At 43.3% G+C, this 13,506-nt stretch overlaps 1 protein-coding gene across 2 annotated transcripts in view; it reads right to left on the bottom strand.

Moving 5' to 3' along the window:
- GNPNAT1 (glucosamine-phosphate N-acetyltransferase 1) overlaps positions 1-13,506 on the bottom strand; it is a 76,250-nt gene that overhangs the window by 23,318 nt on the left and 39,426 nt on the right. The gene's annotated exons all lie outside the window — the stretch shown is intronic.

The following is a 13,506-nucleotide window of genomic DNA, read 5'->3' as shown; positions in this document are numbered from 1 at the left end:
ACTTTCACAACAACCTAAGTTGGCTCAGACCATCTTCTGCACATTCAACAAGGGGAAAAGGCATGGAGTCTCTGGCTCAGGGCAGAGTGCTATTCACTGTAGGCCAGTCAGGCTCAAACATCCTGTTCATAATGGCAAGTCCCAGATAAGGGTGAAAAGCTATTGCTACTACTTTGGCAGCTCCATCCTAAAAAAAAATCGCCAGCCCTGCACTGGTAAGAGTTCCTTGTGTGCAACTTGGATCTAATTTGATAATGAGGGTCAGAGTGCTTTAAAAGAAGAATACAAGTAAAAACCTGGGGAGAAGAACTAAAGGGGGGAAACTAATCCAAGGAAAGGAGAAAAGAAGAGAGACTGGACTGGGAAAAGAGAGAGAATAAAGAAGGGAAAGTAAGGGAAAAGAAGATGAAGGTGAAATGAACTGAGGAATGAGAATAAGTAAGATGGAAAAAAACGCAGAGAGAGGGGAGCAGAAAAAGAAGCTGAAGAAAGAAGGGTGTTTTAATACAAAACAAGGGTACAAATACGCATGCAGAGTAAAAGCCAATGAGACCCAAGAGTTGTAAACTTCTCAGGCTGACTGATAATACCTTAAAAACAAATTAGGAAGAAAAAATAAATAAATTGAGATGGCCAGAGCCAGAAGAATGATGGGCTTTGTGGGAGGAGACATAAGCAGTTGAGGTGATAATGGCTTTGTAAAGGTAACTGGCAAGACTTTGCATCCCAATAAATAAAAATAAGACAAGTTACTAAATTTAGGAGTTCTTTATACATTCTCCTGAACTCTCCTGTTTGTAATGTATGTCTGGAGACTATTAAGGTCTTTGGAGTAGTAGCAGTATACATGCAGTAAATACCTCAAGTCCTTAACTTCTATCCATGTTGGTTTTAATTTAATGCATGTAATTTTCTGTTGTGTGCACAAGTTTTAAAAAGGGCATGGATGTTGTAACTGCGCACACACACAAGAGGAAATGTGAAAGGAGGGCAGCTACATCTTTAGTCTGATCAGGGCCCATGATTTGTTTGGCTCCCACCTGGATGAAGATGACAGATGGAGTGCTGGAGCAGAGCGGGATGGAAACTTCATGAGAAGAAAAAGAAGCAAGCTATATATGGGCAAGACGGAGGTGTTCACCTCAGAGCTGGCTCACTGGTGGTGCAAAGAAACCCCAGCAGTGCTGCTTCAGATGTCGCTCTTCTAGTCTAGGGATCTACTATGCAGCCTCCACTCACTGCAGGCAGCTTAGCCAAGCAGTCTGCAGCGCAGACACAAGAGGCAGTCCAGAGCCTCTCTCCCCCCTCGCATTCCTGCTCCCTACAGATTCCCTGCTGCAGAACTCTAGTACAGGAATTGGAACAGAAGCTCTGATCACCACAGGAGATGGAAGGAAGGGCAAGGAGTGTTGTGAAGAATGCCAGCAGGAGCCATGCATAGCCAACTCTACAGCCTAGACATAAGAACATAAGAGTAGCCATACTGGGTCAGACCAATGGTCCATCTAGCCCAGAATCCTGCTTTCCAAACAGTGGGCAAGCCAGGTCACAAATACCTGGCGGAAACCCAAATCGTGGCAACACTCCATGCTACAAATATTGCTTCCCATGTCTGTCTCAATAGCAGACTATGGACTTTTACTCCAAGAATCTGTCCAAACCTTTTTAAAATCCAGATACACTAACCACTGTTATCACATCCTCCAGCAAAGAGTTCCAGAGCTTAACTATTCGTTGACTGAAAAAATATTTCCTCCTATTTGTTTTAAAAGTATTTCCTTGTAACTTCCTCGAGTGTCCCCTAGTCTTTGTACTTTTGGAACAAATAAAAAAAAAAATCAATTTACGTCTACACCACTCAGTATTTTGTAGACCTCAATCATATCTCCCCTCATCTGTCTCTTTTCCAAGCTGAAAAGCCCTAACTTCTTTAGCCTTTCCTCATACGAGAGGAGTTCCATCCCCTTTATCATTTTGGTTGCTCTTTTTTGAATCTTTTCTAATTCCGCTATATCTTTTTTGAGATACAGCGACCAGAACTGAATGCAATACTCAAGGTACGGACGCACCATGGAGTGATACAAAGGCATTATAGTATTTTCAGTCTTATTCACCATCCCTTTCCTAATAATTCCTAGCATCATGTTTGCTTTTTTGGCAGCAGCACACTGAGCAGAAGATTGCAGCGTATTATCTACACCACCACCCAGCTCTTTTTCTTGAGCGCTGACCCCCAAGGTAGACCCTAGCATCAGGTAGCTAAGATTCGGATTATTCTTTCCAATGTGCACCACCTTGCATTTGTCCACATTAAATTCCATCTGCCATTTGGATGCCCAGTCTCCCAACTTTCTAAGGTCTTTCTGCAATATTTCACAGACTGCATATGTGACATCAGAAATAAGATCATGCTGGCAGCAACAGAATTACACAAAGATTTTAGATACCCACACACAGTGACAGGGACACCCCATACAAAATTAACAAATCAAACAGCAGCAAGCACAAAATAGGCAAATGCCTAGACATAACCACCAGTAACTCACCAACATACACTATACTACCACAACATGCACACACGTCCATTTTGTGGGGTACATTCTTCCAATCATGTTTTTACTTTCCCTAATGGTCATTGTACTGTGTTCGATAATAATGGCCTATAATATTTTTTCCATTGATTTGCACTTATTTTTAAATAGCAATGTTCTGTATAGTTGTGTAATGTTGCCACCTAGTGGTTATCTTGAAAACTTGCATGTTAAGTATCTTCCAAATCCTATATAATAATTCTCACCTCCAACATTCGAATGTGCCTGGGACCGTGCCTCCCTCGGAGGTGGTCTGCTAGGCAGGCACACACTGACATCAGTGACAGCTGATTCCAAGGCAAGGGGAGGAGTAGGGAAACACACGGAGCGTGTTTCCCTACTCCTCCCCCTGCCTTGGAATCAGCTGTCACCCCCACGTTATGGCCCCCTGGACACCCCTTCTGTGACCCTGTCGACCCCCCCTTCCCGCCAAAAACCGCCCCCCGCCGCCGTTGTCTACTACCTGTGCTGACAGGGGACCCAAACCCCCGACAGCCGAAGTCCTGTTCTGCCCTTCTTGGTTTCTCAATGATCTTCTCTTCAAGTTTCTGTGCGTGCGACAGAACGTCAGACGCACGCAAAGAAACTTGAAGAGAAGATCCGCGAACGGCAGAACAGGACTTCAGCTGTCGGGGGTTTGGGTCCCCCGTCAGCACAGGTAGTCGACAACGGCGGCGGGGGGGGGGGGGGGGGGCGGTTTTCGGCGGCAAGGGGGGTCCACGGGGCCATAACGCGGGGGCGAGAGGGTTGAAAACGGAGGGAGGGCAGACTGTGGAACACCGAGGGACGGTGGGGGATTGCCTGCCTAGTGCCCGTTTCATTGGTTACAGAAACAGGCCTTTTTCCTAGTCTTTTATAATCTTAGGTCAAGTTTAGGATAGGGATCAGTGCCTTCTATGAGTTCTCACTCCACTGTGTATCAGATACAGTACTGAATGGTCTATGTGCACATTACTGACCGCATGATGCACAAGAGAGGATCAGCAATTAAGTTTATTTGCATACAGTCTATTAAAATGTATTTTAATGAGGCTATTAGCTATCCTTCTGCAATACAAAGAAGTATATACAACATTTTAAGGAAAGCACAACATGAGAAATTTACTGCCAGGTCTGAAATGGCGTAGAAAGGGTAGTTGCTCTGGTAGTCTAGTGGTGGCTTGCCAACCCGATTCTCCCCTACCCCAACCTTAAAAAAAAAAAAAAAAATCCCTGACCCGTTTCTAACATTAAAAGCATCCCTGGTAGCAGGGTTGTGGAGTCAGAGTCAGTAAAAATGTACCGAGCCCAGCTTCAAAATAAAAACTTATGGCATAATATTATGGTAAAATTTATCATAAAGTAAAATTTATCATAAAAATTTATCTAAAGTACTGATAAAAATAAGTTATATTTACCAGTACTTTAGAACCAGAACATAGTAACATATAGTAACACAGTAGATGACGGCAGAAAAAGACCTGCATGGTCCATCCAGTCTGCCCAACAAGATAAATTCATATGTGTAAACCTTACCTTGATTTGTACCTGTCTTTTCAGGGCACAGACCGTATAAGTCTGCCCAGCAGGATTTCCCGCCTCCCAACCACCATCCCGCCTCCCATCTGCTTGCCCTTAGATTGGTAGCATGGAACGTTGCTACTATTTAGGTTTCTGCCAGGTACTTGAGAGCTGAATTTAGCCACTGTTGGAAGCAAGATACTGGGCTAGATGGACCATTGGTCTGAAGCATTATAACTATTCTTATGTTCTTAGGTTTTTTGGGGGGGATGAGGAAGAAACTAAAGTGGAATCCCTGATATCGGAGGTGCGATGAGATCTCTTTCACAGCATTTGTGTATAGAAGTAGACAGATTTCTTCCTCTAGAATGATGATATGGTACAATGGAGGCGATGGGTTTTGAACTGGACCACGGCGTGGAAGTCTGTTGATGAATTCAATCTGTAGCTTACTTATTTTCAAGCCTTCCAACAAACTTTTCTGTGCGTTATTCATCTCAGGTGAGTAAGCACGTGAGTGGTCTAGCAATTATTTTTCCTCTATTGATTCAGGTTAAGAAAGTACTCTCTCATGGTTTTACTATTTTCTGAACTTCTTTTATTAGAGGTATTAACTAAACCACATGTACATATTCTTTTATTTTATTGTTCTCCCTTTCTAAAGTCTGAAGGTTGGGATAGGGTCTATCAGTCAGTGGCGTAGCAAGGGCGGGGCGGTCCGCCCCGGGTGTCATCGGGTGAGGGGGTGCTCCGCTCCCGCTGCTCCGCCTTAAAAAAAATTTTTTTTCGAAGTGCCGGAGAGTGGCAGGCAGCGCGCCTCGCATCTGCCCTGCTAGTAAAGAAGATCTCGCTGACGTCGTCATCCTTCCCACACTGAGTCCCGCCCGCCCTTGCGGTAATAGGAAGTTGCCTCAGAGGGGGGCGGGACTCAATGTGGGAAGGGTGACAACGTCAGCGAGATCTTCTTTACTAGCAGGGCAGACGCGAGGCGCGCTGCCTGCCACTTTCCAGCGCTTCAAAAAAAATATTTTTTAAAGCAGGACAGGGTAGGAGAACGGATCTCAGGTCGGGTCGGTGGGGGGGGGGGGGGAATTCAGAGGGGAGAAGGGGATTGGGGAGGGGTGGGGGTGCATCAAGGAGGGGATTGGGGAGGGGTGGGGGACCTCAGAGGGGTGCTTAAAGGGGATTAGGGAGGGTGGGGGAGAGAGGAGTGCTCAGATGGGAGAAGGGGTCTGAAGCTGGAACTGGTGTCTGACAAGGGGACAGGAGGGAAAATGGGTCCATGCCTGGGGCAGGTGGGAGAATGGGTCTGAAAGGGGGGGATGCAAGGCATGTGGTGGATGAAGGGGACAGATCCTGGATGGAAGGGGGACACGTGAGGGAGGGCAGACCTTGGACGGATGGGAGAGGGAGGGCAGACGGATTGAAGGGGCAGAGAGAAAGGGCAGACGGTGGGTGGATGGAAGGGGCAGAGATAGAGGGCAGATGGTGCATGGAAGGAGCAGAAGTGGATGGAAGGGAGAGCGGGCAGACAGTGGATGGAAGGGGCAGAAGTGGATGGAAGGGAGAGCGGGCAGACAGTGGATGGAAGGGGCAGAAGTGGATGGAAGGGAGAGCGGGCAGACAGTGGATGGAAGGGGCAGAAGTGGATGGAAGGGAGAGCGGGCAGACAGTGGATGGAAGGGGCAGAAGTGGATGGAAGGGGCAGAGAGAGAGGGCAGACACTGGATGGCAGAGAGAGAGCGAACACAGATGCTGGATAGAAGGAAGACAGTGAAAAGATGAGGAAAGCATAAACCAGAGACAACGAACTGTAAATATATATTTTTATTTTTTTGCTTTAGGATAAAGTAGTATTGTAGCTGTGTTAATAAATGTTTATAATAGAACATGTAAATAAGGTAATCTTTTTATTGGACTAATTTTAATACATTTTACTTTCAGAGAACAAAACCCCCTTCCTCAGGTCAGGATAGGACACTAACAGTACTATACTGAATTGACCTGAGGAAGGAGGTTTTGGCCTCTGAAAGCTAAATGTATTAGTCCAATAAAATGATATTATTTATTTTATTTCTATTTGTTAATTTGTAAAGTGGTGATTGGTATTTGTTAGTTTTTTCAAATTTACATCTGCTGTCTTTATATTTTGCACAGTACTAGAGGACATTTTCTGTTTCTGTGGTGTTGCATTGTATGCAGAGTCTGGCATCGGGGGTTCAGTTTAATTTTTGTCTAAATAGAAAGTTTATGATTACTTATTCTATAGTGGATTAGGGTGTATCTATTTGTGAAAAAGACATGGCTTTCGGTTGGCATTGACTGTGCAGGATCGACGATCTGTACTAATCTGTCTGTTTTCGTTTTACAATAGGTGAATTAATGTTCTAGTGCTCACTGTAGTGTTTAAGATGCTTTCCTTTTCCTTGTGTGATTTGTAGAAATGACTGCTTATGGTATGGTAGAATTGCTCTATAGGTCCTGAGTGTTGTGTATTCTCGGTATGCCTAGTACTGGATTTCGGGGGGGGGGGGGGGGGTGTTAAAAAAATGACCGGCCCCGGGTGTCAACTACGCTAGCTACGCCACTGCTATCAGTCCCTAGCAGACACGTCAATAAAGTTTCCAAATCTTCTAATACTTGGACATTTTAACATCCATGTGGATTATCCATCTCATCCGTGGACTAGAAGCTTTATTTCTCCGATAGAGGACTTGGGTGTTAAACAGCATGTTGTCTCTACACACTCCGTTGGTCCCACACTTGATTTAGTTATGATGGATTCTAATTCTTCAATTCAAATTTCATCACTAAGAACTTTTCCTGTCTCTTGGTCTGACCACTTCTGTGTCTTGTTTCAAGTTTCTTTAAACTCCTCTTCTGCCATCTACCTCTTCTATGGGGTTTTGGTCAAGGTGTCTAAAGTCGTATTGACCCTCTTTCTCTTCCTTCACTTCAAGACTCCTTTCTGGAGGATTTCCTTTAAATTCAGATCAATGGGCAGGTCTCTACCTGAAACTCTTCGTTGAAAACAGTCTTTGATCAGGTAGCACCATTAACGTTTGTCCAGAAACGCAAGAAAAAAACCCATCAGCTATAGTTTCATCCTGACCTACATCTATGTACGTGCCAAGCTAGAAGGGCTGAACGTCTCTGGCCTAAATATAGGATCAGATAAATCTCTCAAGCTTTGACGAAAGCAATACTCTATTGCTCAAACCCGCTTAGCAACGAAGCTTCTTTTCTAGACAGATTCATGAAGCAGGAAACTCTACTAAATAGCTTGTCTGAATCTTCAATACACTTATCTCATCTCCATCTGATGACTTGTCAACCACTCATCTTACCTCTGAAGATTTAACATGACATTTTACTTCTAACATAAAGAAGCTTTGGGTACCATTTCTATCAACATCAAAGTCTGTTTCTTCCGCTGCTGCTCCTTCATGTGTCCTTCCTTCATCGGTATCTAAGATGTTGTCCCAACTTAATGTGACTTTGTTCCCTGGATCCATTTCTATCAGATTAGCTGAATGAAATCTTCCTCAAGACTTCCCCCATTCCTTCCTGCTTTGATATCTCATCGTTTGACCTCAGGGGTAGTTTCAACATCGCTTGAACATGCGCTTATTAAACCCACCTTGAAGAAATCTACTCTAGATTCACTACAACCTAATAATTACTGCCCTGTCTCTAATCTTCCTTTTCTAAGATACTTGGAACTGTAGCTTTTGATCAACTTCAATTTCACATTGAGTTATTAAATGCTCTACAGTGAGTCACTTTAATAAATTACTTGTAAAATGTACTTTGAACTGGATGTTGCGAGTCATTTGATTGATCTTGAGTGTTTGTGCTTTCCTATCTCTGTGATGGCGTTCCTTTTAGTTTTAGCTGTTTTTTAAACTATATTTTAATGTATTGTAAACTGTTTTGATGAGTTCAAGAGGTGGTATAGTAAACATAATAAATGATAAACAAACAATAAGTACCCAGCAACCCATTGTGATGGCTTGCCATTTCTGAACTAGTACTGAAGCCTTCCACCCAAAGGGAGGTAGTCAAAAAGCAGATAAAGGTTTGGCAGATAGGGAGAGCTTGCAGCTTAAGTTCTCTGGATGCACAGGAGGCAAGTCTTTCAATTGAAAGGAAGCTCTGGAATGAGGGTGGGGGGAGCATAGGATCAAGGTGAAAGAGGATTGACTCAGAAGTAACCTGAGGAAATATTTCTTCAAGGAAAGGGTGGTAAATTCATGTGGAAGTGGTGGAGATGAAAACATTATCTGAAATCACGAGAGTTTGGGACAAGTACATAGAATCTCTAATGGAGTGATAGGGAGAGTAAATGGCATGGATGGACAGACTGGCTAGGCTATATGGTCTTTATCTGCCTACATTTTTCTATGGTTCTAAGGAAATAACACAGTCGTTGGAGAACACCCCTACCACCCAAAAGAAAATAAACATCCCACTCAGAATACAAAACGAATCCCTCCCCAAGCATGAAAGAATCAAATTACTACTATTCCCTCCCCAATAAAAACTGCTCCAATTGAGACATAAAAGCCCAGGCAGCTATAACCCTCCTCCCCCCCCCCCAGCCTAAAAGTAAAAACACCACCTACAAATCAAGTTGAAGCCCATACTGCAAGGAAATGGAGGTCCTTTAAGCAAATTATTTATTTATTGCATTTGTACCCCACATTATCCCACCTTTTTGCAGGCTCAATGTGGCTTACAGGGTGTTAATTTGGTATGATCATTACATAGTATTAGATACAGTCGGTAATAAATTGGAAGTAAAAGAGGAATTAATTAGAAGGTAATGGGTAAGGTCGTGTCGAAGTGTTTTAGAGCGTTTGGGTGATGTACGGAGTAGTATGATTCATCAAGGATTGTTTTTGTAGGCTATGTTGAAGAGAAATGTCTTCAAAGATTTGTAGTTTGATTCATCAAGGATTCTTTTTGTAGGCTTTGTTGAAGAGAAATGTCTTCAAAGATTTGCGAAAGTTGGTTAGGTTGTCCGTGGTTTTCAGGGTCTTGGGTAGTGCGTTCCATTGCTGTGTGCTTTTGTACACAAAGGTAGTAGCATATGCCTGTTTGTATTTGGTTCCTTTACTGCTGGGGAAGTTCAAGTTGAGGAACTTACCACCCAGAAATGCCAGAAGATCAGCCCGTAAGTCTATTAGGTTCAGCATGTAGATTGGGGCCTCTGCGTGAATGATTTTGTATATGGTCGTGCAGATCTTGAACTCAATTCGTTCCTTGAGCGGGAGCCAGTGTAGTTTCTCTCTTAGGTGTTTTGCGCTTTCGTATTTGGGTTTTCCAAAAATGAGACGGGCTGCGGTGTTCTGGGCTGTTTGGAGCTTTTTAATGGTCTGTTCTTTACATCCTACATACAAAGCATTGCAATAGTCCAGGTGACTTATCACTAGTGATTGTACCAGGGTGCGGAAGACGTATCTAGGGAAAAAAGGTTTTATTCTTTTGAGTTTCCACATTGAGTAGAACATTTTTTTCGTTGTGTTCCTCACATGGGTATCGAGTGTGAGGTTTCGATCAATAGTGACTCCCAGAATTTTCAGATTTTCTGAGATGGGAAGTGTGCAGTAAGGTGTGGTTATGGTAGGATAGTTGCTTGTGTTGTATTGGGATGTGAGAACCAGACATTGAGTTTTTTCTGCGTTCAGTTTTAACTTGAATGAGTCCGCCCAAGAGTGCATGATGTGGAGGCTCTGATTGATCTCGTTGGTTATTTCGTTTAGGTTATTTTTGAACGGGGATTGTCACGTCGTCCGCATATATATAGGGGTTAAGGTTCTGATTTGCTAGTAATTTGGCCAGTGGTGTCATCATCAGGTTGAAAATAGTTGGCGAGAGGGGGGATCCCTGAGGAACTCCACACTCCGGTGTCCAGGGTGGTGATTTGTCATTGTTCGTTACTACTTGGTAGGACCTGGTGGTGAGGAAGCCTTTGATCCAGTTGAGAACTGGGCCTCCGATTCCAAAATATTCTAATAAGTGTAGTAATATTTCATGGTCTACCATGTCGAAAGCACTAGACATGTCGAATTGTAGTACGAGTATATTTTTGCCGGTTGCAATTGTTTTTTTGAATGAATTCATTGCAGACACAAGTACAGTTTCAGTGCTGTGGTTTGATCTGAATCCTGATTGAGACTCATGTAGAATTGAGTGTTTGGTTAGGTATTCCGTGAGTTGTTTCGTCACTATGACCTCCATCAGTTTTGTTATGAGCGGGATGGAGGCGACTGGTCGGTAGTTTGTTAGGTCCATCGTGCTTTTCTTGGCATCTTTTGGCAATGGTGTGAGAAGGATATTTCCTTTGTCCTTAGGGAAGAGACCATTTAGGAGTCTGTAATTCAGTTGGTTCGTGAGGTCTATTTTGAATTGTTTGGGGGCAGCTTTTAGTAAGCTAATCGGGCAGATGTCAAGTTTGCATTGAGATTTGGCGTATTTTCCAAGCCAGTGTGTGAGTTCATCCATTGTAATCAAGTCAAAGTTGGTCCATGATCTGTCCGCTGGATATTCCCCAGGTTTCGGGTCTAGGCATTCAAGGATGCTTGTATATTCAGTGGTAGTGATTGGAATCATGCGTCGGAGCTTTATGATTTTCTCTTTGAAATATTTTGCTAGGTTAGTAGCCGATGGGGTTTCTGTGCTATTTGAAGTGACCAGTGTGGTGTCTAGGAGATTGTTTACAAGTGAGAAGAGTTTGTGCGTGTCCTTGTAATTTGGTCCTATTATAGTTCTGTAGTGCATTCTTTTGGCTTGTCTGATTTTGTATTTGTATTTCCTTTGCGTCTGTTTCCATTCTTTGAGCGTGTATTCGTCTTGTTTTTTTCTCCAAGCTCTTTCTAGTCTTCTTACCTGTGTTTTTAGTTCTTTCAGCTCTTCGTTGAACCAAGGGATTGAACTTTTCCTATGTGAGGTCCTAGTTTGGAGTGGTGCTATTTTGTCTAGCACTGTTCTGCATCTTTTATCCCACTCCTGTAAAAATTGGGGTGCGTCTGTAGTTGTTGTCCATTCGTCGGTGTATATTTGTTGCCAGAATTTTAGCGGATCTATCTTGCCTCTTGTAGTGTATGTCCTTTTTTCTTGTTTTTGTTGTATTGCTTTTGTTTTCCAGAGGAGCGATGTGTTTGCCTTGTAGTGGTCTGACCATGGTATGGCTATCCATTTTGTGTCTTTTATTCTGATGTTCTCTTCTGGTGAAAATTTGTGGGTTATGATGTCTAATGTATGTCCTTTCTTGTGGGTGGGTTGCATATTAGGCCAGTGGATATCCCAAAGTTGAAGGAATTCCTTGCATTCGTGTACGTTGTTTGTGTTTATATTTTCCAGATGAAGGCTGATGTCTCTCACTATAAGAATATTTTGGTAAGACAAGCAGGTATTTGATATGAAGTCCATGAAGTGTGCCTGGGCATTTTGCCATTTGGCCGGAGGTCTATAAAATAGGATTATATTTAGTTGGTCGTGCAGGTTGGGGTGGTTGATCCTGACTGAGGCTATTTCGAGTTGGGGAAGGATTGATTCCGCTGTTGTTGTGACTGTGAATTGGGCTTTATAAATTATGGCTATTCCTCCACCTCTTTTTCCTTCTCTTGCCCAATGGATACATTTGTACCCTGGTGGGCAAAGCTCTAGGATTATTGGGTCTTTGGCGTTATGAGTCCAGGTTTCATTAATGAGAAGAAAGTCAAGGTCATCTGCTGTTATCCAGTCAGTTATCGTTGTGGTTTTTTCGATTACTGATCTAGCATTAGAGTAGCCCACGTTTACTAATTGGTATTGCTCCCTTGAGTTCAGGTTTGTATTTATTTTTATCAGTTGTCTGTGTTCTTGATATGTGGATGCGGTGCTTTCTCTTTTTATCATTCCTTGTTGGTGACTGTGGGTGTTAGGGTTGTAGTGGACTTTGTTGTTGTTTCTTGAGGGCATGATTAGTGTGTGTGCGGTGTGTGGTTTGTGCGGTGTGAGGTTATTATTAGGTGTGTCGTGGATTGTTTGTACTTGTATGAATATGATGAGGCAGCAGATAATTAAGGTTATTTTGCTGGGGTACATATCAGCAATGAAGACACTGCAGCGATTTCTAAAGTGACAGTGCCTAGGATATACAGTGTAATGTGTGCGGTGCGTCTATTGGGCCCTAAATTGTGACTACAACCCAGAACTCAAACTGCAGCAGCCTTTCAGTCTGAGATGTGGGTGTAAAGTATGTACAAATGATGGATTTCAAATCGACAGTGCCACTGCCCAGGTTCTGACTTGGAACATGTTTCACATAGTTTCATCAGGGGGGTTAGCTCCGTCAACCGCTATTCCTGTACATTCAAAGCAAACATGCAGCAAGCAAGCAGGAGGATTAGTAAAAATCCTGGCAGCAGACAAGCATAATAACAGAAAGTCCCAGCAGCAATCAAGCAGGCTAGCAAGCAAATTATGTGTAGATCTATTGCAGCTGTTCCCATCGGCAACAGACAACAGCAAAAGTCCCAGCTACAATCAAGCAGGTAAGCATGATTATGTGTGGCTCTATTGCAGCTGATCCCATCGGCCAACGAACACAGCAAAAGTCCCAGCTACAATCAGGTAGGCAAGCAGAATTATGTGTAGTTCTATTGCCGCTGATCCCATCAGCAACAGAAAACAGCCAAAGTCCTAGCAACAGTCAATTAAGCAAAGTTATATGCATGTGTTTAAAAGTCAATTAATACAGTTAAGTGAACATTTAAACATATAAGTGTAGCATATCATTTATAATGCAAGGCAGTTTAGAAGCATTTAGAAGTGGGCAGCTAAAAGCAAGCATTTAAAAGATCTAGGGATGCATGTAAGAATAGCAGGAATTGAGATAATTATGTTGATCAGATTCTTAAAAGTTTCTTACCACAATATTTCAGTAAACAAAGTAGCCATTCAACTAAAGCATCTATCCTTGCAATTTATCACAAGAATTCTTTGCTACTATGTTACAGTGTTACAATGTTACAGCCAGCAAAGAGTTAAATTGTACAGGCAGAAGGTCTAGGTTATACCATCAATCTATTTTGAGTAGGAGCTTCCTCCCAAAAGGGCTAAGTTCCCAATCATCGGGTTTTCTTATTCTTTCTTTATTTTTATTTTCTCTGCTCGCCGCGTGGCAGCACCGGTCGCGTGGCTGGCTCAGGCCATCTCACCGTGCTCTTGGAAGAAGCGTGCTCGCCATCCTCTTTACTACCAGGGACATTCCGCTGCTCCTGGTTCTCCGAATTCCAGCTTCTTCCTAGGTCCCCGCGCGCCTGGATGAAGTGGTCTCCGGCACTCCGGTGGCCGGCTCCGTTGGTCTCAGGTAGGCCCCCGCGCACCTGGATGAAGTGGTCTCCGGTGGCCGGTCCCATTGGTCTCA

This window comes from Microcaecilia unicolor, chromosome 3 (assembly GCF_901765095.1).
Source record: "Microcaecilia unicolor chromosome 3, aMicUni1.1, whole genome shotgun sequence".
Classification (NCBI taxonomy): Eukaryota; Metazoa; Chordata; class Amphibia; order Gymnophiona; family Siphonopidae; genus Microcaecilia; species Microcaecilia unicolor.
This window is presented reverse-complemented; position numbering and strand designations above follow the sequence as displayed.